The sequence below is a fragment of the Buteo buteo genome, chromosome 9 (assembly GCF_964188355.1).
Source record: "Buteo buteo chromosome 9, bButBut1.hap1.1, whole genome shotgun sequence".
Classification (NCBI taxonomy): Eukaryota; Metazoa; Chordata; class Aves; order Accipitriformes; family Accipitridae; genus Buteo; species Buteo buteo.
The window spans coordinates 30,727,653-30,750,347 of NC_134179.1; the positions used below are offsets into that span (position 1 = coordinate 30,727,653).

At 39.6% G+C, this 22,695-nt stretch overlaps 1 protein-coding gene across 2 annotated transcripts in view; it reads right to left on the reverse strand.

Moving 5' to 3' along the window:
* Window positions 1–22,695, reverse strand: part of SCAF8 (SR-related CTD associated factor 8) — a 102,146-nt gene that overhangs the window by 10,860 nt on the left and 68,591 nt on the right. The window lies entirely within an intron of this gene.

Genomic DNA, 22,695 nt, shown 5'->3' on the forward strand with positions numbered 1-22,695 from the left:
CAGCGTGGGTTTATGAAAGGAGGTCCTGCTGGACTGACCTGATCTCCTTCTACGACAAGGTGACCTGCTTAGTGGATGCAGGAAAGGCTGTGCAGGTTGTTTACCTCGACCTTAGCAAAGCCTTTGACAGCGTTTCCCACAGCATTCTCCTGGAGAAACTGGCTGCCCATGGCTTGGACAGGGATACTCGTAGCTGGGTAAAAAACTGGCTGGCTGGATGAGCCCAAAGAGTTGTGGTGAATGGAGTTAAATCCAGTTGGTGGCTGGTCACAAGTGGTGTTCCCCAGGGCTCAGTATTGGGGCCAGTTCTGTTTAATGTCTTTATCAATGATCTGGACGAGGGGATCGAGTGCACCCTCAGTAAGTTTGCAGACCACACCAAGTTGGGTGGGAGTGTTGATCTGCTCGAGGGTAGGAAGGCTCTACAGAGGGATCTGGACAGGCTGGATCGATGGGCCGAGGCCAGTTGTATGAGGTTCAACAAGGCCAAGGGCCAGGTCCTGCTCTTGGGTCACAGCAACCCCATGCAGTGCTGTAGGCTTGGGGAAGAGTGGCTGGAAAGCTGCCCGGCAGAAAAGGACCTGGGGGTGCTGGTTGAATATGAGCCAGCAGTGTGCCCAGGTGGCCAAGAAGACCAACGGCATCCTGGCCTGTATCAGAAATAGTGTGGCCAGCAGGAGCAGGGAGGTGATCGTCCCCCTGTACTGGGCACTGGTGAGGCCGCACCTCGAGTGCTGTGTTCAGTTTTGGGCCCCTCACTACAGGAAAGACATGGAGGTACTGGAATGTGTCCAGAGAAGGGCAACCAAGTTGGTGAGGGCCTGGAGCACAAGTCTTATGAGGAGCGGCTGAGGGAGCTGGGGTTGTTTATCCTGGAGAAAAGGAGGCTGAGGGGAGACCTTATCACTCTCTACAGCTACCTGAAGGGGGGTTGTAGTGAGGTGGGTGCTGGTCTCTTCTGTCAGGTGGCTGGAGATAGGATGAGAGGAAATGGCCTCAAGCTGCAGCAGGGGAGGTTTAGATTGGATATTAGGAAAAATTTCTTTACTGAAAGGGTTGTCAGGCATTGGAACAGGCTGCCCAGGGAAGTGGTTGGGGCACCATCCCTGGAGGTATTTAAAAGACATGTAGATGTGGCGCTTAGGGACATGGTTTAGTGGTGGACTTGGCAGTGTTAGGTTTACAGTTGGACTCAATGATCTTAAAGGTCTTTTTCCAACCTGAACAATTCTATGATAAAGGCACTAATAACTTCACTCTCTCCACTGGAGATACCTTGCTTGATATGGCCTAAGATAGCATTTTACCTTTTTTACACAGGTGTATTACACCAATGTCTCAGAGACATCTCACAACTAATAAACATACTTTCGTTTTCCCTCATTTTACTGTCTCCAAAGAGTAACTGCAGAAACTGTGTTTATTTCTTTAAATGCCTGACTTTCTATTTGTACTACTGAATTTCATCCTGGACTTTCAGCATCTCCTTTAAATGAAAGGCACCTGTCTGCAGTTACCCACTAGTATTTTACCAATCTGTAGAATGAATGCGTTTGCTGTGTCTACATGCTCCTCTGCTGTCTAAGAATTGTGTCTTTTGCCTGGCTTTAGCCACACAGTGGAGACCATCAGCTTCCTTCCCATGTGCCCTTTGCAGTTCCCACTCTGCAGTGGAAATACCATTTCCAATAGCTGTAGTACAGGAATTGCATCCCTGGTGAATTAGAAATACATGAATAGCCATGAAAGGTGAACCTTGCAGCCTAGTGCTTCTCTTAAGATCCTGAAAATTGCTTGGAAATATCAGTCTACATTTAAATGTAATCACTTATATTTAGCTTTAATTAATGCCTTAACTTTATTTTAGGTGCAAGTTATGATCTGTCATTACTTGTGGTTTCTCTGTGACCTGAGCTGCTATTGATCAGAAAGCCAGTAATTCCGGTGCTGATTTTGTCTTGTTGGGCCTGACGCTAAAAACATTCTGGCACCTTTAATTAAAATTTATGGATTATGTAAACAGAATGCCTCTTACTCCCATACTCTTGTTATTCTATAAATGTCTCTGTATTGATGGTAGATCTATGCAGCACTAAATAAGCAGAAGATAGTCTTCCTGTAGGTAATTTTCTTTCAGATCATTAACTCCATTTTCTAGTCAGCTGTCTCTCTGCAAATTCTAAAAACATTGATCAAATCTACATTGGTGTTACTGTGCATCCATTTCAGTTATTCCAATCAAATACTACAAAATAGAAAAAGTGCCTCAGGTAATCATTATGGGACGACAAAGCTTCAGGGCACAGGCAAGGCTCTTGCACCTGTTGAAGAATATTGGCTGCTATTATGCCAACTATGGTCTCCCAGCAACTTACTATTAAATCTATACTGGAGGTTTAACTGGATGAACTGTTCAATAGATGGCACTTCTATATTTACTTATAGTACATTTTAGATATTTTAGAATGCCTAAATCTAGCTCTTAAAAAAAAAAACAACCCTCTAATATCCTTTTTAATAAAAACCAACTCAAATAGTTCTGTATAAATAATTATGATAATTACCAAAATACTTAAGTAAGCAGTATTATTCACATTATTGTAAGAACCAGAAAAAATCTTAATGGAGAAGACAAGATAATTTATTATTTTACCAGCTACTGAGCTCACCTTTCTCTTCTAAAATACAGACCCAGGCACTCTTCATGTCAACACAGAAACATCTCCAGCACCACTATTTTTCTCCATTAATTCTGACAAAGACTTTGCCCTGTTTTTAAACAATGGTAGTCGCATTCACTTGATACCACTGCTTTTAAAATGATCCCTTTTGCACATGCCCATTTCTAAAATCTTGTGAAGTTCCAAAGTTGTCAGGCATTCAGTATTAGGTCCTTAAAAATCTCTAGCTTTTTCAAACATACTATTGTCAATAGACACTATTTTTTCAAGAAATGGGAAAAGTAAAATTCAACTTTAATTCTGCAGAGACAATATTTTTTTCTAAAAGAGACAATCACTAGAGCTAGAGTCTTTGGTCCTCAGCTCCAGCACAGACCACCCAATCTACAGAAAGTTATCCATCAGCTCCAGTCAGCGGAGGAACGCGTACTGCTCTGGATGCCAAGGATCTCCAGAGAGCAACGTAGCCAAATTCATATCATTCCTGTTCACCAAAGGATTTAAACCAGAAATATTCTTGCTAATTACTATAAGCTTTTCTTACTGTAACTACCACCATAATTCTGAAGAGATCTGACATTATGCAAAGCATGAAAATATATTAACAAGTTGTTTGAGGCAGAGGAAGATAAAGAAACTTCGGAGGATAGTTAGTTTCTAATCACATTAAGCTGTCAAGAATATTAAATTCAAAAATAATCTGAAGACCCTTAATTTTACTGTGAAGACCCATTCTGTTTCTTCTTTTGAACAAAAATTCAGCAGAAAGGAAAATTCCCTTACTGTAAGCAAAGCTTTTAGTAAATAAAACAAGGCATTGCAATAGAAGGTGTTTAAAATGTGCTAAAAAGAACAATCTATCTCAAAGCCAAAATAGCATTTAAAAAAAAAACCAACAGAAGGAAAAAAAACCCAGTAATTAACTTATTAACTGTTAGGTCATGCTCTTTGGCTCATATCATGAATAGAAGAATCTTGCTTTCAGTATTTCATTAGTAATTCTGGTATTATAAAATGAACCAGTATATATTTTTTATCTAATTGTAGAACGTGTTTCTGCAGTGATACCAATAGTTGGAAAAACATACATACTGCAGAGAACAGATGCATCTGACCGGAAGTAAATACATACAATACAATGGAGAAAATTAACCCTTCTCATTCAATCAATCCAAAGAAAACTTTATCCCCATAGCTACTTCAATCATTGAATTCCTACTTATGTGGGCATAAGATTGGTGAAATATAATATTCACCTAAAATATATACTTATTCTATTTCTTGAGCAGTTTCAGCCTAGGAAAATTGTCTGGTGCCTTTAAATACAACTTCTTTGGAGATTCCCAAGAATGTAGAGAACTTTCCAAAAATGTCATCTGTAAAAGTTTTTTTTTGCGAGTGCAGTGCTGCCAAATATTTTTACCACTGAAGAAATGCTATTTCAGCTGCATTTGAGCAAAGTAATAGTGGTAGCTAATGACCTATTCAGTTAATCATAGTTATTAACTCCCTGGAAATGCTTCAGAATACAATAAATGTTTTGTTTTCTTTGTGGACTCTTAAATTACAGGCATTATATAATACCCATGATATATAACCTATGAGTACAAATACAAACTGAATCCAAACCCACTCCCCTAAAATAATTCTAATATTTGGAGCCTCTGAAGAAAGAAAAATGCTGTTATTACCCACAGAGCTACTGAAATAGCACTGATAGCAGGGTAAGAAATGGCTATACAGAAAGTTCTGGTTTAACTAAAATGTGGCTATTTGTCATCCATTTACAGCAGTCCGAAATAACTATTACAGAACATTTTTTAAACAAAGAAAACGAGAAACATGCTCAAATAGCTGAACCGCATACATCCTTTAGTAAAGAAAAAAAGGCTGCAGATGTAGGGTTGCAGTGTGGCCCATAACAGAGATCAACCATGAAAGTTTTCACTCTTTAGACCAATGCTCTCATTGGGTGTTCTACCAACATAGGGCTGATCTTGTTCACCTCTTTTTTTACATTCATATAGGTTGTAGAAGTCCCTGGCAGAATTAGCTCTGCTTTGTTCACTGCTCAGGGAAGATTATATTTAGTACGCTGCACATTGACTACCTGTCACAAGGGTAAAGTTGTAGCTGGTTATACCTCATAGAATCATTTAAGTTGGAAAAGACCTTCAAGATCATCAAGTCCAACCATCATCCACGCCCACTAAACCATGTTCTGGAGTACTTTGTTTACGTGCTTTTTTAATACCTCCAGGGATGGTGACTCAACCACTTCCCTGGGCAGCCTGTTCCAATGTTTGACAACCCTCTCAGTAAAGAAATTTTTCCTAATATCCAACCTAAACCTCCCTTGCCGCAACTTGAGGACATTTCCTCTTGTCCTATCTCCAGCCACCTGACAGAAGAGACCAGCACCCACCTCACTACAACCCCCTTTCAGGTAGTTGTAGAGAGCGATAAGGTCTCCCCTCAGCCTCCTTTTCTCCAGACTAAACAACCCCAGTTCCCTCAGCCGCTCCTCATAAGACTTGTGCTCCAGGCCCTTCACCAACTTGGTTGCCCTTCTCTGGACATGCTCCAGCACCTCCATGTCTTTCCTGTAGTGAGGGGCCCAAAACTGAACACAGCACTCGAGGTGCGGCCTCACCAGTGCCCAGTACAGGGGGACGATCACCTCCCTGCTCCTGCTGGCCACACTATTTCTGATGCAGGCCAGGATGCCGTTGGCCTTCTTGGCCACCTGGGCACACTGCTGGCTCATATTCAGCCGGCTGTCAACCAGCACCCCCAGGTCTTTCTCTGCCGGGCAGCTTTCCAGCCACTCTTCCCCAAGCCTGTAGCGCTGCGTGGGGTTGTTGTGACCCAAGTGCAGGACCCGGCCCTTGGCCTTGTTGAACCTCATACAACTGGCCTCGGCCCATCGATCCAGCCTGTCCAGATCTCTCTGTAGAGCCTATCATGTCTTTGTGGTTGCCATTATACTGATGAGGCACAGAACCCCATGTAGCTTCAGGAAGTTTCTTCCAGCTGTATTTTAAAAAGCTGCAGAATACATTTTAAAACAATGTTAGGCTACCAAGGTCAGAGCAGGCTGTGTTTTTTAGTTGCAATTGCTTTGCAGAAAGGATTAGATTACTAGCTCATAAAAATATTCCCCTGGCTACTTCAAGGAGTAAAGACAACCTCTGAAACAGTCTTCTGTTGGCTTCCTAAATGGAAGAACTCCTCCATGAAAGCACACAAAAACTCAAAAGGCTTTCAAAATTAGAATACAGACAAAGTTTGGTATTAAACACCTTTTATTCCTTCTGGAGAAAAAGATACTCAGGTATTTGCTGAAGAAGTAATCTGGCAGGCCATACAGTGATAAAAGACATTGCACAGGTGGTGGTGTTCTAGGTTTAACTTCAGTTTTGTGGAAGAACTGTTAAGAATTTAGCGATGAAAAGAAAATCACATGAAAGTGATTATAAAACAAGAGCTTTCATGATTCCTAGCAAAGGAAGAGCAGATAAATGCTCGGGGAGCACAGGGAATGCAGCCACAGCCAGCTCCAGGGACTAATCCGGGACACGCCCAGGCAGAGGCGATCCCAGAGGGAAAGAGTTCAGATGGGAGGACAAGTTTACAGAAGGGCAGCACTAAAGGCAGGGCTGTAAATTAACCCAGCGCAGAGTAAGTAAGCACTATGCTATACCAGAAGGTATTTAATTACCTTAAAGCCCCAAAGGAGTAATTTAAAAGGTATCGGTAAGTACACACGGCTTAGCATGTTGGGAGAACTGCAAAGAATTCACCATGCAAAGACACAGGGAAAAGAAAGAATATGAAATATAAGAAAAAAAACCTGCAAATGTGTTAGAAAAAGAAATGCAGCATAGAACAACCTTGCTAGTTCAAAATAAGCTCTGCCTGAGAGAATACTGCTGCTGTCACCTGGAGCTCCACACAGGCTAATTTAGCATCTGAGTGTTGCCTTTGGTGGCTGAAATGTCAGTTCCCTTGGGTCATTGTATGCTGGCACAGTGACGAGCAGAGAAAAGTTTGACTACGTCCTACAACATAACTGCTGGTTGCTCACCAGAGAGGTGGGCACAACCAGACAAAGACTTTTCATGAGGTTTCTCAAAACAAGCTAGTTGTAAATCTGATGCCTTCTGTATTTGAGGATCTGGTACTTCGGTGATAAAAGAGATCTGTAAAACCTGATGTGATATAAAACTGCATGAGGTTGCAAGTTGTTTACAAGATTGGATTAGAATTCACCACAATCACAGTAATTTGGATAAATGTTCTGAAATTAATGCCTTAGATCCACAAAAAGAAGTGCAAATTACCACAGAAGGGTAATTCAAGTGCACACATATAGAAAGGAGACTGGCTAGGCAATTGTACTGCAAAAAGGATTTGCAGGGGAGTTACAGCTGTCTATAAGCAAGTAATAAATCAGGATGATATCCAGTTGCAGAAGAAGGCAGCCTGATATATATTCATAGTAATACTGTAAGCAAATCAAGTAATTATTTTTCCCCTACCAGCAGCAGCAAGGCCCTGACTGCATTACTGTGTCCAGCTCTGCCTCCTGGGCTGTTGGAGGAAGGAGACAGTTGGAGGGAGTCCAGGTAAAAGCCACAAAAAATGATAACAGATGTAGAACAAGGGAAGGTTGAAAGAATTAGATTGTTTAGTCTAGAAAAAGCAAAGACTAAGAGAAGACATGATAACATATTTAAAATATGTAAAAGTTTGTTATGAGAAGAGGGTGGTGACTAATTGTTCTCCATGTCCACCATGCATAAGACAAGACTTATTATGCAGTTGCAGAGAAAAGCTTTCTAACACAAGGACGATCAGCCCGGCAGCAGGTTATCTACAGGTATTACATGTAATGCTGTCACAGGAAGCGATAGGAGCGGTTGAGACAAACACCTGTCAAGGAAAGGTATGCTTGATCCTCTCCGAAAGCAGGTGAACAGCCCAGGTGATCCCATGTGAGATCCTGTCCAGCCTTACCCTTCATGCTTGGCCACCGAAACAAGGCACAGATCAGAGCTTTCCTTGAGAGACACTAAATACCACAATGTGCATGACTGTCTGCCAGGAAGGATGGAGCCTGCGGGACAAAGGGTGGAGCTCCCAGATCTGTTTAGCTAATTAATTGAATTGGCTGGAAGTAGCAGAGAGCACCCACTCGGTCACCACAGCAAGCTCTTTTACTTGTTTAACATGCTCATGCCCAGTCGTACCTTTATTTACTCCACATTTGCTGCCAACAGCCCTTTTCACAGGTTCATAGGGACTGATACAGAGTAATTAGGTATACACCACTGTGCGGCCATTGGAGAAATGAGGCTTTAAAAGAAATAGGCAGGCCTGAGGCTGTAGCGATGCCTGGCAGGGACCAGGCTGGCCACAAAGGTGGCAGACTAGAGAAGGCAAATGGACTGCAGAGGAAAAGGGGTGGTGTGCCAAGAGCTTGCCCCGTGGAGACTCCCGGTACAGGGGCACAGCTGGCAGCCACCGGTGCCAAATCTCCACACAGAAGCACAGAATTCAACTGAAATTAACAGGGATCTTCCAAAACAAATCCACGTGTAAGCTGGTGCACGGGGCTCATCGATTCACAGAGGAAGAGGCTGCACAGCCCGAAGGTGCTGCTGGGGTACGCGTGCAGGGGTCTTGCGCGCTGCTGCCAGGCCCCTCCACGGGTTTTTCCCTGTACTATAGTCACACACCCTGTGCTTGACTACAGCGCATCTGGCATAAAGCGGCCTGCTTCGATTTGAAGCCTTCCCAGTAGAGCAAATCCATTTTCCAAACTACAGTGTGCGCAATCAGAATTGTGCAGAGCGAAACATTTCCACTTTTCTTCAGTGTTTTAACCTTAAACAAAATTATCTATAAAAACAAACTACTCTCCATTAAAAAAAAAAAATGGAGAGCAATGCAAACATAGCCAAAAGTCTGCTCTTATGCTTGATCACTTGTGAGGACGGGATAATGTACAGCGTATGCTGAAACTCTCTCCTCGCATGACAACACAGACTGTAGCTCTTGCCTTGGGAAAATCAAATTCATGGATAAATGGGATTAGATGGATCCTGTCAATGACTCAGTTGTTCTTTCTACTTTCCTGTCAAGCCTAACAGCCTTCTGAAAAACTTCCTTAGATTAGAATAAAAAAAATAAATTCATACTTCAACCATTTTGAATGATGATTTACATGATTTTCCTGGTATGGTGTCAAAATTACTGTAATTACATTAGTATTTACTTACAAATGTAGACAACTAAGGAGACCGTACAGTTTACAAAAATTCAGATTTGAATGTTTTAATGGTCCCTGCAGGGGAAAAAAACCAATATAAAAGAAATAGTACAATACTGATACAGAAATGTTTGTAATGAAACATCCTGATTACCCTCTATTCCTTTTCAAATGTACTGAGGTAACATTAACATTTGATTGCCTAATGCCCTTTAAAATTAATTTCAATTTAACAGTTGTTTTCACCCATAACCACTTCTGGGGGGTGCACCTGTAATTCTAGAAATGACCAACAAAGCAACACTCATAAGAATTATTTCCTCCTTTGATTCCTCAGTCACTCTACAGCGTCTGCAGACTGCATTTGCATGGGTAATGGTGACTCATGAAGAAGAATAATTCTGAAGGTGAGTTCTCTATAAAATAATGTGTAGCCAAGTGGGACATCATCAATTTTCAGAAAATGCCTGCTTTTCTTCATTTTGTAAGATTGCCTTATTGGGCACCTACTTTAGCCTCTCCACTGAATGCCAGCACCAGCTAAATGCTATGAATGCAGTAAATATTCCTTTTTCTGCTATGTATCATGTCATCTTTAGATTGCTGCAAGTTGAACAATTATTACAGACATTTATAGTAGCAAAAACACTGCACTGAAGAAACTATGCTAACTAGGGACTGAGGATACAGAAAAGAAACATGAGCTTCCAAGGACAGAAAAGTTGCCCGTAACTTCCCAAATTACATGAAAGCATCCTCGTCTTAAGCAGTTCTGTCAAAATCTACCTGAAAGCACACAGGATGTTAAACGAGAAGGCATCACAAAACTCCCCATTACCAGTAGAGGCAGTGGGACCCAAGTCTGTTCCTAGCACTTCTGTTATGAAACCCAACACAGACATGCAAAAAAGTTCCTCAGCTAAAACAGGCAAGAGAAAAAGTTGAAAAAAAGGAAATACTGTCATCATCCCTTTGTCATGAATGGAAAACCAAGATACTGAGACATGAAGCAATTCATTCAGTATCACACTGAAAGCCTACAGTAAGGCATGCGAGATCTTAACTTCAGAGCACTCAATCCAGCTCCCATTAAACTATAATTCATAGAATCATACAATCACTTAGGTTGGAAAAGACCTTTAAGGTCATCAAGTCCAACCATCAACCCAACACCACCATGCCCACTAAACCACGTCCTGAAGTGCCTTGTCTATGCGTTTTCTGAACACCTCCAGGGATGGTGACACCACCACTTAATTCATATAATGGATATTCCTACAAATTAGCAATATATATAAGACAGGGTGTCAACACAGATAGAAATTCCTGATTCCCCTGACTTTTCTGAAATCATAACATTGATGTGTTTAAATAAGATGCCCAGATCCGTTCCAAGAAATAAAGCAGGGCCACTTCTCATCTGAAATGGGGAGTGCATAGCATGGAAACAGGAGCAGGTTAGTCAAAATGCTCAGGTGCTGAGATATAATAAGAAGGAGAAAAATAAAGATGCAATGAGGGATCAAGGTTTAAGGAAGTTAATATTGTACTTTCCTCTGATGTCTGCAAAACAAGGAAGAAGGAATTCACAGAAAATCAGCAGGCACAATACTCTAACCATCACCATAAAATTCCATATTTTGTGACTTTACTGGTTTATTTTACAAATATCTTAGCATGAGAGCTTGGAAGATAAAATAGCACATTTGTATAACTGGCCATGCTTCAAAAAGAATACAGCCTTTTTCAGCATCGTACTTCAACTATTTCAAGTTAAAATCTTTAGACACAAAGTTAAGTACTGGCTTAAGTGCCTTGAGAAATGAGGTGATGGTGTGTGCAAGAGCTGGGTGGTTCTAGAATAAAGGAAAGCTTGAACGTAAGTGACATTACACTTTGTGGGAACAGACAGGAAAATCCAACACGAAAGACTATGTAAGTACATATTTATAAGCACGTACAGAATGCTTATTCTGTGATAATCTAATCCTAGATAGGCTGATTTCAGCACAATTATGAGGAACTATTAAACATTTTTATTCAAAATCAGGTTTACTTCACAGGTGCAATTCCATCAGGACTTAAACACACCTGCTGGGGAACAAAATGCGTGTCTTTGAAAACCTGTGCTTTTATACTGTGTTTTGTATCACACTCAGGATGAGTAGATGCCTCAAAGGAAGGGAACGATGGACTTGCGTAACCTCTGAGAGTGAAATTACTATTTTATCTTTAGTACTGAAGGCTAGATTGCTGTGTCTTGCAATTGATTACTTTTCATAGCTATACAATTATAAGCTAAAGAAACCTGATAAAAGTAGAAACATTCGTTTCCTGTGCTGAAAAAGATTTTTCAAAAGCAAAGAATAAAATGGCATTTTCATATCCTGCAAAACAAAAATAATCTATTATGGCAGAGGTGTCCTTTTTTAATGTGATGACACATTGATTTTTGGAGGCAACTACAATGCAGCTTTATTTTGTATAGCAACTTCCATACAAATCATGTCTTTCTTTGAGTCTTCTTTTGTTTAAACAGTGCAGTAATTCAATAATACAGTTTCAAAGTTCATATAAAATAAAAGCAGATAAGGTGACAAATTAAGGATGCGTAGCTATTCACATCTATATCCTGACTTTCCAATAAAGTGCTGTAAATTTTAGTTGTTTAAAAGAGTCAAGTTAAATATCATACTGGACTAAAAGTAATCAGACACCAGGAAGACTGTAATTAAAACGTCAAGGATCTTGGTGACAAGATATTTACTCAGACAATACCCAGGTTTACTGACACTCATTTATAGGTATTAAAATATGGTTTAATACACATAAATAAAACATCACTAAAATCTGTTTCAGTTAAAAATCTTGCAGCCTGGAAAACACACTTGCATTATGAAAACCTAATTAAAAGCCAAGGAAGGTATCCTATCTCAAAGTGCTAATGAAAAATCTGCCTTCTGCTTCTATCAAAAATGTGAAGTGCCACTGAAAGCAGATGGGAGGAAGAAGAATCTCAAGGAATGATTTGTGGAAGATAACACACAGAGTATTTCAGAGGATTAAACTCCTTTATGTGAAATATTTTGAAATTCGCCAAAGGTAACTCCATCAAGTAATAGCTCGCTGGTGAGAGGGTAGCTTCTGTATAACATTTTCCTAACTTTTAATACGAAACTTAGGGAAATCAACTCAGTTTCATGAAATGTTGTTTTTAAAAAAAAAAAAATTAATAGCATTGCACATTCTAGCACAGAAAAAATTGTTTCATTAGAAAAACAAAACAAAATCTCACAAGCTATCTACCTTGAACCACAATGTCAGGGAAAGAGAAACCTGGGAAACAGAAACATGAACTGAACAAAAGGACAAACTAGTGGTGTGTTTTAACAAATTAGACTTTAAAACTTGTCACCGCTTTATTAGTCGTGCTTACACCAAGTAAGCAAATGATCAAGTTTACATGTTTTTAAACTCATCTTTCATTTTTTACAAGTGTTGTTTACATTATTTTCTGTTTCTCTGTATTTGCCTTATTTACCCCTTTTCATCTAGGCACTACTGCAACTATGTACTCACATGTGCTTAAATTTAAGCACAGAAGAAATTCCAGTTATTCTAATCAGACTAGCCACATTCTATGTGCTTTGCTGGATTAGTATCTAGATTCTTAAATTTCGTATTAATCACAAAAAGGAGTGGTTAAAGCAAACAGCACAATCAATGGGGGAAGGAGTTCAATCCACTTTTCAAAGTATTAATGAGAAATCAAAGGCATTTATTATTATAACAGTTAAAACACTGCTGAGTGTCTAAATGAGCACTCTCACAGCTGATCATGTCTGCAAGGGACATATTCCAATGGATTACTTCTATGCTATCTCTTGTTGTCAGCATTGCCCTGCAACCTCTTCAAATGAGGTTTGATCCCGAAAAGCCATCAACGATGAAACAAAAGTGTACAAAAGAAGGCAGGAAAGCTTTAAATTACATACCATATTTAAGTAATGTTTAATTATTGCTTTCAGATGGTCACTATTGAAACCTTAAATGCACAAAGCAACTGTGCAATCAATAGCTACCAAAACAACATCCATTCCATCTGCCATCAGCTTACATGTAAGATAAAAGGACAAAACATGCTATCTGCTCTGTAATAGTAGCATAATTTGGCAGGAACCGCCAACAAAATAGTAGCATAACTGGCAGGAACTGGTCAGAAGTTTTCTTAAATTCATCAACCTGCCCCCTGACAAGGAATGGTCTAATAGTTTTCAAACCATCTTTACTAGAGGAGAATCCAATCTAACCGTAAATACTTCATTTTGACTAAATTCTACCACAAGATTATCTACCTGTTTATATACTTGGGCAGTGTATTTTTTTCCTATTATTAAAACTAACTTCATACTCTCTTGAAATGAGTATGGATGGGCACTGATATTGAGGCAGAGGCAACAGCTTGGACTTAGCTCCCTGGGCGGTTTGAGGGATGCCTTCCTTACCCTCTTGGGGGGCTGGCTGAGCAGGACGAGCGTCTGCTCCCGACACCAGAGCTGAAGGCCCCATGCATCACAGGAAATTGCCGAGTGCTTTATTTGACATCAAGGAGGGATTTGGGAAGCAGGTGGGGTAGACATCTCACCAGTCCAAGAACAATTTCTATCATAACTAAGCTTTGCTCTCCATAGCAATCTCTGAGTTAATATAAGTTAGAATCTCTAGTTGCATTGGTGTTGAATATTTAAAAGATGCTTTAGAATAACAAATGTTTATTAGGGATGTAGAACATGCCTGGAGCAATGATGGGGAACCACGATGCCCTGATAACCACAAAAAACCCAGTAATGCAGACCCTTTTCTGTGTTGGTTCCTTTCATACTTTCACATGCCAGCTCATATTTGCGGAATAACAGTGTAAAATACAAACGTTTTATAGAAGACATACATGGTTCCTGCTCTCAAAATCTCATCCCTTTTCTAGGCAGTAAAAAGTCTGCCATGTTGGAGATTGAGAATTGGATATAACAATAAGTAATTTTGTTGACTCCTTCCAAATGATACTATGATTTCTCCTGGGTGTGTCAGATTTTTATAAGTGTCTTAAAAGAAAGGTAGGAGGACTGTAAAATAAAATGAGATGCAGCAGGTTTTTTTGAAGGTTGCCAGGAGAGCTGTTTCTCAGCAGGACAAGCCTGAGATTTTGTGTTTCAAAGAAACTCCTTTGGGAAACATCACCTTGCTGGGGCTTTGTTAAAGGCATGCCCACTGGCGGATGAGCAACAGTAGGAGCAACAGTAGGGGGGATGGCTCATAACCTCATGACATAAGTATGGAAAAAGAAGTCTTTTCTTGATATTTGAAGTGTCTTTAAGAAAGCTGACCTTTGGAAACTGATATTAATCACTTAGCAGTAGAGCTTCCCCTGGAAAACCCCAGGGAAATCTTGCACTTCGCTCTGACAGGAATGAGAACTTTCTGCACCCTCATTTACTTGGCCAGCAAAAAGGTGGACAGACGACTTCCTCATTCCTTCCCACCTCACCACTATGGCACCTTGCGCTTTCCCAGCACAGCCCACATATCAAACACGGGTGACAGAGCTGCTGAGCAGCCATATCCACAGCACGGGCATATGGAGCAGGAAAACAGCCACCAGGCTGCAGGTGTCCCTCCTGGTGTCATGGCCTGACATGAGGGACAAGGAATCTCAGGTCTAGCATTTACAGTGGCAGTGCAAAACACAGAAAAGTAAAATTACCTTTAGAAAGACTGGCTAAGTTGAAATTATTTTAATTTTTGTTTTTAAGTTACTTAAATCAGCAAAAATAAGAGTATTTTGATAATTTATTTAATCTTGTTTTCCATTTGTATTTTTTGTGGGTTTTCTTCCTGCAGCTAGGTTTACTCTTACTAAAATAACTACCTAAACATACTAATTCAGAATTAAATAGAACCATTATACTTTTTGAGACGATATAGTATATCAACATAAATTTGTTTAGCAATGATATAGTTTAATACATATTCAGATCTAGATTTCTTATATCTAAGAGTATAAACATTATGTATCTTATTTTCAAGGTGATAATTTTAGTTACCCTCAATTCTAACCCTTGAATCTATGTACACTCATTATTTGTAAACAGTATTTGAAGACCTAATCAAATTTCCATTTGCTTTGCAGTCACCTAAGCAATGAAGTTTGTCTTTTGCTTTACACAGGCAACACAGTTCTCTTTGGTGCATCCGTAAGTATTCCTTCATCTGCCACGGGAACAAAGTGACTGTAGAAAAGCATATCCATATCCTCACTCCCCTGACTCCGCTGGAGAGCAGCTTTTATGCTCTGCCGTTATGCATGTTGCTGCTGTGCTTCTCCACCCAAGCTGTATTTGAAGCCATCTCACTTGCCACCTCTGCAGTTACTATTCACTAAACATTCAAATGCTGCTTCTCTTCTGTCCCAACAGGAGCTGGATAGCCTGATCTAGAAAATCTGGAAGTTGGGAGACTTTTCCTTCTCTCTGCTACAAGAGGAGTGCAGAAGCGGAGCTCTTGACACGACGAAGGGACCACGTGAGATTTTACCATACTGACATGCCCTCAGTAACACGCTGGCCAGATGGTAAAGGAGTAAAAGAATCCAAGATGGACAAGCGACAATATGAGGTTATGAATGACATAGCTGCTACTGTTGGCTCCACACACAGGGAGATGTGTCCAGATGTGCGTGCTGGACCTACTGCACTACTCTGATAAAGGTAATTCAAGCAGCAACCAAATAGCATAACCTCTACTGGATCAAATCTGGGTATGGCTATGTGGAAAGTACTCTTTGCACCTCCTTCACACAACCGATTCTAACAAGAGGAAAAGGACTTACGAAGTTTCTTTCTTTGCTGATATAAATAAAACTGAAAAAATGCCTCTTTCCTACTCTTTGGGACAAATTAGGATTTCTGTTAATAGACTCAATGAAAAAAAAATCTACTACCTTCATTTTTTAAGCAACACTTTTTAAAAAAACACCTTATTGTATCTGTATTTGCCAAGACTTCATGCCCATGTAAAAACTGAAAGTGTATTTGTACTCTAAAAGCCCAAAGGTGTGTAAAACCAGATCCTCCTTTACTTCCTTCCTTTAATTCACAGTAAAGAACATACCTTAATCCATACCCTGTAGCTGCAGAAAATACTACAATCACATTGTTCTTGAACAGTGAGAAGATATTCACTGCAGTATGGGGGAAAAAACTGGAAAGAATTAGAATTTCAGAGAAGAACCGTGAAAGATCTTAATAAAGAGATGAGTAAGAAATTAGTCACAACGAAGGTTATTACATGAAAAATCTCTAGTTTTCTGGCACTTCCTTTCACATTTCAACATTATAAGAGTAAATGCATGGGTTGCTCTTGATGCATTGAGTATAAAGCACTTGAAAAAACTGGAATACAAAGTCCAGCTAGCATTACAACATACTAAAGGTTAACACTGGACTAAGGAAACCAATGTAGATACACCACTCTCATGAAGGCAAATCTCAACTGACTCAAACTAATTTTATTACAAATAAGACTAAGATTTTAGTAAAGCAAAGCAGACCTCAAATCACTTGCTCCCTTAGAAGCAAACCTCCTTTCTTCACCCCTCCTGACCATTGCAAGCTGGTAAAAATGGGAGTAATGATAAGTTGGTACAAATAAGTTACAGTTCAAACCTACTGTACTAGCAACTAGATGTGCAGAACCCACGTTATTCTGCAAGAACAGCCCCCAGAGTCAGAGTCATCACGTGCTTTAGCTACCTTAACCGCCATCTCAGTATTCTTTGGGGCAGAAATGGTGTTTATCTGGAAGAGAAAGAACTGCTAACATTATATACATGAGCTGCCTAAGTTGTTGGTTTCCAGCCTGTACATCTGAGACACCAGTGGACTATGGTTTAGAGTGAGGAAAGAAGTACCTAAGGAAAGCAAACCCCACCACAAGTAGGCTGAAATCTGCTGTTTGACATTAAAGTGACCAAGTAACTTTAAACCATTTTGAGGGATCTCAGCAGGCTGAAGAAGCTTCAAAACTTGAGTCTATGCCAGTTATCTAAATCAATGTTCTCTACAGCTGGTTTGACATTTTCCTACCTCTACAAGGACAATCAGCTGGGGGGTGAGAGGAAGAGCATAGGACGATGTCTGTAAATTCACAAGAAAAGGTTTTTAGGGCAACTGCAGTTTTGGGTTTCTGTTTTCACCTAAGAGCTACAAAAATAAGACTCAGTTGGAATGACGAAAGGTTTTTCTTACAAGCAATCATACAAAGGAATTTTTTTTTAAAGCTTTGAGATGCAAAGTAAGGCTTTTAATTACAGTGTAACCCAGCTAGAAATGAGCTTGGCCTGCTAAAAATAAGCAAAAATCAAGTTGTATTTGATACAATGATCTTGATTCAAACAAGATGCTGGAAAAATAAGATTTTTTTGAAAAAAGTTACAAATAGGAAAAACCAAAGCAGAAATATGTTAACAGGAAATTGAGCTAATGAGTGTATTTCAGTGATTTATAGCAGGCTAATTCACAGAATTAGGCACTTATTCTAACAACCAAGCCTTAGAAACTCAGCCAGATATAAGGGTGAAATTAAACACAAGATAAAAGTCCTAAACTGTTGGACAAAAAAAAATCCTTCAAAGTGGTATTAAGCAACTGCATCATACTGATGATAAATGTATATTAATGTTTACATTGTGAAACTAAACTACACATTTTTCCCCTCCTTTCTTTAAGATAATTCTTATAGAAATTAAATTAGGGCTGCTTAGTTGCCAGGAGATGGCTGCCAGGGGAAGGGGAATCCCAGTCAGAGAGACAGGATTTGAAGGGGGGCTGTTACTGACAGCCGCCCATCTTCTCCAGAGTAATACTTGATTACCTGTCAGCACACCAACTTCCTACACAGCTGATAATAGTACAACACGAGCAGTCTAAAAACAATGGAAGTTATCTATCTGCTGAAACATATCACTCAGAGTCACATTATCCAGAAATATCAAAAACGTATGAACATATTTACAACATTCCTACTCTGGAAACAAGTTTTATCAATATTTTACTAGGTTAGAACACTCCTATAATCGTGTCCAGGGAAGGATCAGATATATTAATCTAAATACATACAAGCCCATGAATGTTACTTTACAAAGAAAACTGATCTCATTGAGGGTCTACGTAAATATAGGGGAATAATATACAAAAGATGATAGGATCAAAATCATCCTACTAAAAGCTGTGACAAATCTACAAAGCACCTCAAATCCTAACCTCCAGCACTAGAGCAGACAGTTTTAGATAAAAGCTTTTTACCCAGTTCTTTCCATAGGCATACTTGGCTGGTCCCCTTCCAGACATAATACATTACACATTACATGGTAAAAAAGAGAGTACTCACCATAATAAAACTTACTAAACAGTAGCTAAATAGAGCATTTCTATGGGGGGGAGGTGTGTGGAACATGTTAAAGATAATGAAAAGCAGATTCCCTCAGCTACATTTCTTAACCAAGCTCTCCTGAACCATGTTTCTCTGATGAATAAAATAAAAAGTGTTTCAGGATCAAGCAGTACAGAAGCACTCTGACAAAAAAGAGCCCAGGAGTTATAAAAGGAAACAAACTTTTAGAAGTTATCTAAGTCACTGAACTATTTCATAATGGTCCAGACAAAATAGAAACTGGGAGTTAGTAGGCAACACTAGCTGGTGGGAGTGGGGAGGGAGGGTGGCAGCTATCAGCAGAGCCTCCATGCTAACGCAGGTTAATGTTAGGAGTGTTTTTGATATGGTCAGTCAAAAAAGCAGAGAAATATCTAACCGTCCACTTCCACAGACCTTTCTCATAAAATATCATAGTGATAAACAACTAAGATGCACCAACATTTTTTAAAGTAGGCTTTGATTGGTGAAAATGAGGACTGTGTAATCTCTGCTAATTACAGCAGGTGTTTAAAGGCCAGGTGGGTAGGAACTTGTACATTAACCTGAGCCTGGCATGCAACAGAGGGGAAAAAATTACCCCCAGTTAGCATGTACACCCACAAATTGGATGGAAAACAGCACACTGAACCACAATAGTGAATTATTTGAGAACCGTGCTGTCTGGTTTCCATATATCAACAACACTGTGGGCTGAAGAAACAGCCACGACTAAGTATGTTCTGTGCCACCCTCTGCTGGCTTCACAGCACCAAGCAACCACATCTCTAATAAAGTAGAAGCAAAATCCAGGGAAGTAAAGCCATCTTAACTGCAAGCAATAGTAAACAGAGATACCAAAGTTACTTCTAAAAATAAAAAGAAATAAATATTTGCAAAAACTTTTTTTTTTTAAATTAAAAAAAATAATAATATTGGGTAGCATCCCTTGCATAGGGGTTCATTACAGGTTGCAAATTACTGGGCCTTGTTTCTACTGTAGCTTCTTAACAGTTCCTTAAGTCTACTTACATTTTTAAAAAAAACTTTAAAATAAGCATTTGGTTAGATTTCAGCATTCTGTTCTTTTTCAAGAGAATAAGTCAAATAGACTAATCTTAAAGATCTTAGCAAAGAAACTGAAGTCAGCAATTACTTTTTTTAAGCCAGACATTTTCCTACCAGCTATTTCAGCTGTTTTTCATTACAGTTTCAATCCAACTAAGACAGACACCCTACTCTCTTAAACATAGGATTCAGCATTTCTTGCTTTCAAAATCACTTTTTTCCCTTTAACATAGCTTTTACAAACATCATGGCTTGCAGTGATAATTTCTCCTTAGTTTACAAGACTCCTTGACTGTTCACAGGGTTACGCATGAACCTCCACAGTCTGTAAAGCTGACATAACCCAAACTCTTGCAGGTTTGAAATTACCAAAACCTAAAGCAAAACTGCCAAAGTATAACAGTGTTAACCCTCAACAGCAGCCAGCCAGTTACGCACCAATTCTACTTCACAACCAATGAAAACACACATAAACCCAGTAACTTCACTTAATATCCCTCACAAATCCTTTAATTTCACAATTCTTCAAAACCACAGTAATCTCCCTTTGGTCACTGCTGACACTTCTAAAAACATATTTAATCAGCACTAAAATGCTAAAGAAAGGAACACCAAATCTCAAGTTCGTTGCATCATTAACAAAATCAGCAAGTGCTTATTAGAAAACATTTTAGAACACACAACATTTTGCATATTTGTGAGAGGAGCTCTTCTATACCGTTTATTTTTCACAAAACCAGGATTTCTTGAAAGAAAAATCCCATGATACTCTGTCATAAGACAGCATGCTACTGCCTATGGATTTCATTACGAAAGTGTTCACAATTTTAGAGTGCAGAATAAAATACTACATCATTAACTACAGGTAAGGTGATTGAGCTTCAAAAATCTCTCCTGTTCCTGCAACAATTTGCTCCTCAGGCCTGCTAAAACAGATTTCCCAGTTCCTGTGCTATTCCGCTGTTGCTTGGCTGCTCATTTTTGCATCCTCCTCTCGCTCCGCTATGTTCTGATACACCCAGATGGAAATAAAAGCAGAAAACACCATTTTTGAGAGAAGAAAATTAATAAACTACTAATAAATTTTTTTCAAGGAGCACACTGTACATAGAACCAATGTACAGGAATACAGGATACAAAGAATAAAGGATAAAAACTAAAATAATAAAAAGAAACTAATTCAAATTTCCTATACTGCAGTCTGTACAGCCAGAACATACATGTTTGTTTATAGAAATACTGTGATCCAAGAAAGATTTAACCACCACCCAAAACCAACAAACTTAATGGCACTGGTAGAGAGCATAGGATCCTCACCATGTGAACTACTTCTGTGATCAGGGGATATACAACTCCTCTCACCACTGCTGTATTCAACTAGCTCTATTTTATGCAGGCGAGAATGAAATAGTGAAAGAGCAATAGTGTTTTGTTTTCGAAGAAGAGACAGAAAAAGGCATGCGTAGAAGGAAGTTTTTGCCTCACATCACTGACAAGCAATACTCAGTACCTGCATACTTCACAGGTAACAGTAGGGTTTAGAGCTTTGCTTGATATTTCAAGTGTTGAGAACAAATATGTCAGAACTGGCCACACTTCACGAAAGGGGTAGCCAGCTGCCGGCCTTGTAATTCATGTAAGGTCCCTGAGCCCCAGTACAGATGATAGTTAACTAGGGGAGCAACTCATCCAGCTGCCATTCTTGTCTTCTTATATCCAGGGGCTTGCTACAAAGAGGGGTTCAAAAACTGGATAAGCTGTCCTGGCAAGGCAGGCTCACTCTTTTTGTATGCTCCTCTCGCTGCACATACCCTGAGGAGCTGCTCTTCACAGAACTTGCAAATATCTTTTTGTGACACACTGGACCTTCCCTCTTAGAAGGTGAGAAAGCAGGCTGCAGTGGCTGGTTGGACACCACTGCTTTAAGTAGGTGGGGAAAGCATGAAGGAATAGCAAGAGCATATGGAAACTGTTCCTTCAAAACCCATCAAACTTCACTTTCAGACTGAAGACACTGGAAACAATGCTAAAACAATCAGTTTTTAAATGCTTACTGCAAAGAGGTTTTGCCAAAGAAAAGAAAGAAATGAGATTGAAAATACAAACTGGGGAAAGTATTTTGTCACTCCAGTAGAGATTTTGTGCCAAAAGAAAACACACCAAATTTTCTATTTCAAACTTTTTAGAAATGGAGAACGATGGCATCAGAAGGATTTGAAAGGCCACTGGAGGAGACCTAGGAACATCTTGGTTAGGAACAGTGATGACTATGGGATGTAGCACTTTTGTGCCAGCTAATACCACGCATTGTCAAGACCACATGAGTAATGGGAATGCAAATGCAAGTGAGTGGTATATTTGAGGTATCCACCTACTGCCAGCATTTCAGAAGGTCAGAACTCTGAAAAATTTCAGAATTTAACTCTTGGCCTTTTCCCAAAAAGCGCGACCTAGAAGTAGGAATCACATACCTATAACATCTTCAGGTATAATTCTGTTTCAGAACAATCCAAACAGGCACCTACAGTGGTTTAATCATCTCTCATCTTTCTTGCTTGCAGGGTTCCTTTCAAGTAGAGCACCTGGTTCACAAATCTGACTTGCCAGCAATGATTAACTCTAAAACTATATTAGTTAACTTCAAATACTTCTGCTATTTATAAATATTAACCACATGACAAAGTTCAGTAAAAAGACTATTGTGCTGCATGCTGTAGTAATACTACTATTGTGGCTCAGGCAGAGAAGAAAACCTTGATCTGCAGGTGAGCAGGAGCTTTGTGTCTCTATGGCTGAAGACAAGCCCACCCTCAGGGCGTCCGCCTGTGCACCTGTAAAGCACGGCAGTTTGCCTGGACCAGTTTGCACTCCCTGTGTTACCTCATAGCCTGAGACGAAAAGTTGTGGTAGGTGGTTTTTCCAGCCAAATGCCAGAATAATTAAGGCTTTCTCTGCCACAGTCTACCAGAGCATCATTTTCTATAGTGTAAGGCTGGGAACTTTATACTCTCACATAACAAAACTTATCATCAACAACACTGAACCCTTCCTCATATGCAGCAATATTTTGTTTCATTTTACTTCAAAAAACAAGATCCTAACCACCAAATGGTGTAAAAATCTGGTGTAACCAAGTGTTTCATAGCAAGCTAAATTTAGAACCTTAATATTTAGATTTTTAAAAATTCACATGATTATCAGAGATGA